The 5,206-nt window shown below is 41.8% G+C and overlaps 1 non-coding gene across 1 annotated transcript; it reads left to right on the top strand.

The window, feature by feature from the left end:
• The first annotated feature begins 4,557 nt into the window (after positions 1-4,557).
• LOC127743359 (small nucleolar RNA R71) lies at positions 4,558-4,665 on the top strand. Its single transcript, XR_008004751.1, has one exon. It is a non-coding gene; the product is annotated as a small nucleolar RNA R71 (small nucleolar RNA).
• Positions 4,666-5,206: the final 541 nt, after the last annotated feature.

The raw sequence follows: 5,206 nt of genomic DNA, 5'->3' as shown, positions 1-5,206 counted from the left end.
AAATTATCCGCTCATCACAACACCAAACTTAAATTGTTGCTTGTCCCCAAGCAACTGAAAATCAAAAAGGATAAAAAGAAGAGAATATGCAATGAATTCCAAAAACATCTATGAAGATCAGTATTAATTAGATGAGCGAGGCTTTTAGCTTTTTGCCTCTGAACAGTTTTGGCATCTCACTCTATCCTTTGAAATTCAGAATGATTGGCTTCTATAGGAACTCAGAATCCAGATAGTGTTATTGATTCTCCTAGTTAAGTATGATGATTCTTGAACACAGCTACTTTATGAGTCTTGGCCATGGCCCAAAGCACTCTGTCTTCCAGTATTACCACCGGATACAAACATGCTACAGACACATAACTGGGTGAACCTTTTCAGATTGTGACTCAGCTTTGCTAGAGTCCCCAATTAGAGGTGTCCAGGGTTCTTAAGCACACTCTTTTTGCCTTGTATCATGACTTTATTTTTTTCTTTTTCTTTTTCCTCTCTTTCTTTTTCTCTTCTTTCTCTTTTTTTTTGTATTCACTGCTTTTTTTTTTCTTGTTTCAAGAATCATTTTTATGATTTTTCAGATCTCAGTAACATGTCTCCTTTTTCATCATTCCTTCAAGAGCCAACATTCATGAACAACAAATTCAAAAGACATATGCACTGTTTAAGCATACATTCAGAAGTCAAAGTATTGCCACCACATCAGAATAATTAATCTGTTATAAAATTCAAAATTCATGCAATTCTTCTCTTTTTCAATTAAGAACATTTTTTCATTCAAGAAAGGTGATGGATTCATAGGACATTCATAACATTAAGGCATAGACACTAAGACACTAATGATCATAAGACACAAACATAGATAAACATAAGCATGAAAATTTGAAAAAATAGGAAAATAAAGAACAAGGAAGTTAAAGAACGGGTCCACCTTAGTGATGGCGGCTTGTTCTTCCTCTTGAAGATCTTATGGAGTGCTTGAGCTCCTCAATGTCTCTTCCTTGCCTTCGTTGCTCCTCTCTAATGATTCTTTGATCTTCTCTAATTTCATGGAGGAGAATGGAATGTTCTTGGTGCTCCACCCTTAGTTGTCCCATGTTGGAACTCAATTCTCCTAGGGAGGTGTTCAGTTGCTCCCAATAGTTTTGTGGAGGAAAGTGCATCCCTTGAGGTGTCTCAGGGATTTCATGGTGAGTGGGATCTCTTGTTTGCTCCATCCTCTTCTTAGTGATGGGCTTGTCTTCATCAATGAGGATGTCTCCCTCTATGTNTGTCCTCATCAATGAGGATGTCTCCCTCTATGTCAATTCCAACTGAATAACAGACGTGACAAATAAGATGAGGGAAGGCTAACCTTGCCAAGGTAGAGGACTTGTCTGCCACCTTATAAAGTTCTTGGGATATAACCTCATGAACTTCTACTTCCTGTCCAATCATGATGCTATGAATCATGATAGTCCGGTCTATAGTAACTTCGAACCGGTTGCTTGTGGGAATAATTGAGCGTTGGATAAACTCCAACCATCCCCTAGCCACGGGCTTGAGGTCATGCCTTCTCAGTTGAACCGGTTTCCCTCTTGAATCTCTCTTCCATTGAGCGCCCTCTTCACAAATGTCTATGAGGACTTGGTCCAACCTTTGATCAAAGTTGACCCTTCTAGTGTAAGGGTGTTCATCTCCTTGCATCATGGGCAAGTTGAATGCCAACCTTACATTTTCCGGACTAAAATCTAAGCATTTTCCCCGAACCATTGTAAGCCAATTCTTTGGGTCCGGGTTCACACTTTGATCATGGTTCTTGGTAATCCATGCATTGGCATAGAACTCTTGAACCATTAAGATTCTGACTTGTTGAATGGGGTTGGTAAGAATTTCCCAACCTCTTCTTCGGATCTCATGTCGGATCTCCGGATATTCACTCTTTTTGAGCTTGAAAGGGACCTCGGGGATCACTTTCTTCATGGCCACAACTTCATAGAAGTGGTCTTGATGCACCCTTGAGATGAATCTCCCCATCTCCCATGACTCGAAGGTGGAAGCTTTTGCCTTCCCTTTCCTCTTTCTAGAGGTTTCTCCGGCCTTAGATGCCATAAATGGTTATGGAAACACAAAAAGCAATGCTTTTATCACACCAAACTTAGAAGGTTTACTTGTCCTCGAGCAAAAGAAGAAAGAAGAGAGTAGAAGAAGAAGAAATAGAGGAGATGGCGGTGGCTTTGTGGTTCAGCCAAGGAGGAGAAGTAATGTTTAGGTTGTGTGAAAATGAAGGAGTGAAGAAAGGTTTATATAGGGTGGGGAGAGGGGTTGGGTTCGGTCATGAATGGGTGGTTTTGGGAGGGAAAGTGGTTTGAATTTTGAATGGTGACGTAGGTGGGGTTTTATGAAGGATGGATGTGAGTGGTGAAGAGAATAGTGGGATTTGATAGGTGAGGGGTTTTTGGGGAAGAGGTGTTGAGGTGATTAGTGAATGGGTGAAGAAGAGAGAGAGTGGTGGGGTAGGTGGGGATCCTGTGGGGTCCACAGATCCTGAGGTGTCAAGGAAAATTCATGCCTGCACCAAGTGGCGAGCAAAAATGCTCCTTCTGCCAATTCTGGCGTTAAACGCCGGGCTGGTGCCCATTTCTGGCATTTAACGCTAGCTTCTTGCCCCTTCCTGGCGTTTAACGCCAGTCTAGTGCCCCTTTCTGGCGTTAAACGCCCAGAATGGTGCCAAACTGGGCGTTAAACGCCCATTTGCTGCCCTTACTGGCGTTTAAACACCAGCAAGTTTTCCTCCAGGGTGTGCTATTTTTCTTTCTATTTTTCATGCTATTTTTGCTTTTTCAATTGATTTTGTGACTTCGCATGATCATCAGCCTATAGAAAACATAAAATAACAAAGGAAAATAGATAAATATAACATTGGGTTGCCTCCCAACAAGTGCTTCTTTAATGTCAGTAGCTTGATAGTGGGCTCTCATAGAGCCTCACAGATACTCAAAGCAATGTTGGAACCTCCCAACACCAAACTTAGAGTTTGACTGTGGGGGCTCTGTTTGACTCTGTTTTGAGAGAAGCTCTTTATGCTTCCTCTCCATGGTTACAGAGGGACATCCTTGAGCCTTAAACACAAAGGATTCTTCATTCACTTGAATGATCAATTCTCCTCTGTCAACATCAATCACAGCCTTTGCTGTGGCTAGGAAGGGTCTTCCAAGGATGATGGATTCATCCATGAACTTCCCAGTCTCTAGGATTATGAAATCAGCAAGGATGTAATGGTCTTCAACCTTTACCAAAACATCCTCTACAAGTCCATAAGCTTGTTTTCTTGAATTGTTTGCCATCTCTAGTGAGATTCTTGCAGCTTGTACCTCAAAGATCCCTAGCTTCTCCATTACAAAGAGAGGCATGAGGTTTATGCTTGACCCTAGGTCACACAGAGCCTTCTTGAAGGTCATGGTGCCTAATGTACAAGGTATTGAGAACTTTCCGGGGTCCTGTCTCTTTTGAGGTGATCTCTGCCTAGTCAAGTCATCCAGTTCTTTGGTGAGCAAAGGGGGTTCGTCCTCCCATGTCTCATTACCAAATAACTTGTCATTTAGCTTCATGATTGCTCCAAGGTACTTAGCAACTTGCTCTTCAGTGACATCTTCATCGTCTTCAGAGGAAGAATACTCATCAGAGCTCATGAATGGCAGAAGTAAATCTAATGGAATCTCTATGGTCTCAGTGTGAGCCTCAGATTCCCATGGTTCCTCATTAGGGAACTCATTGGAGGCCAGTGGACGTCCATTGAGGTCTTCCTCAGTGGCGATCACTGCCTCTTCGTCCTCTCCAAATTCGGCCATGTTGATGGCCTTGCACTCTCCTTTTGGATTCTCTTCTGTATTGCTTGGAAGAGTACTAGGAGGGAGTTCAGTAACTTTCTTACTTAGCTGACCCACTTGTGCCTCCAAATTTCTAATAGAGGACCTTGTTTTAGTCATGAAACTTTGAGTGGTTTTGATTAGATCAGAGACCATGGTTGCTAAGTCAGAGTGGCTCTGCTTAGAATTCTCTGTCTATTACTGAAAAGATGATGGAAAAGGCTTGCTATTGCTAAACCTGTTTCTTCCACCATTATTGTTGTTGAAACCTTGTTGAGGTCTCTGTTGATCCTTCCATGAGAGATTTGGATGATTTCTCCATAAAGGATTATAGGTGTTTCCATAGGGTTCTCCCATGTAATTCACCTCTTCCATTGATGGGTTCTCAAGATCATAAGCTTCTTCTTAAGATGAAGTGTCCTTAGTACAGACTTTGAGAAATCATATTGACTTGCTGAGTCAATATTTTGTTCTGAGCCAGTATGGCATTCAGAGTATCAATCTCAAGAACTCTTTTCTTCTAATTCATCCCATTGTTCACAGAATTCCTTTCAGAAGTGTACATGAATTGGTTATTTGAAACTATTTCAATGAGTTCCTGAGCTTCTGCAGGCGTCTTCTTCAGATGAAGAGATCCTCCAGCAGAACTATCCAATGACATCTTGGACAGTTCAGACAGACCATCATAGAAGATACCTAGGATGCTCCATTCAGAAAGCATGTCAGAAGGACACTTTCTGATCAATTGTTTGTATCTTTCCCAAGCTTCATAGAGGGATTCACCTTCCTTCTGTCTGAAGGTTTGGACTTCAACTCTAAGCTTACTCAATTTTTAAGGTGGAAAGAACTTTGCCAAGAAGGCATTGACTAGCTTTTCCCAAGAGTTCAGGCTTTCTTTAGGTTGTGAGTCCAACCATATCGTAGCTCTGTCTCTTACAGCAAAAGGGAATAGCATGAGTCTGTAGACCTCAGGGTCAACCCCATTAGTCTTGACAGTGTCACAGATTTGCAAGAACTCAGCTAAAAACTGATGAGGATCTTCAAATGGAAGTCCATGGAACTTGCAGTTCTGTTGCATTAGAGAAACTAATTGAGGCTTAAGCTCAAAGTTGTTTGCTCCAATGGCAGGGATAGAGATGCTTCTCCAATAGAAGTCGGGAGTGGGTGTAGTAAAGTCACCCAGCACCTTCCTTGCATTGTTGGCATTGTTGTTGTTTTCGGCTGCCATGTCTTCTTCTTGTTTGAAGATTTCTATTAGATCCTCTACAGAAAGTTGTGCTTTAGCTTCTCTTAGCTTTTGCTTTAAGGTCCATTCAGGTTCAGGGTCAGCCTCAACAAGAATGCTTTTGTCTTTGCTCCTGCTC

This window comes from Arachis duranensis, chromosome 10, assembly GCF_000817695.3.
Source record: "Arachis duranensis cultivar V14167 chromosome 10, aradu.V14167.gnm2.J7QH, whole genome shotgun sequence".
NCBI classification, from domain to species: domain Eukaryota; kingdom Viridiplantae; phylum Streptophyta; class Magnoliopsida; order Fabales; family Fabaceae; genus Arachis; species Arachis duranensis.
The sequence above is the reverse complement of the archived record's forward strand: the minus strand, read 5'-3'. Positions and strand labels throughout refer to the sequence as shown.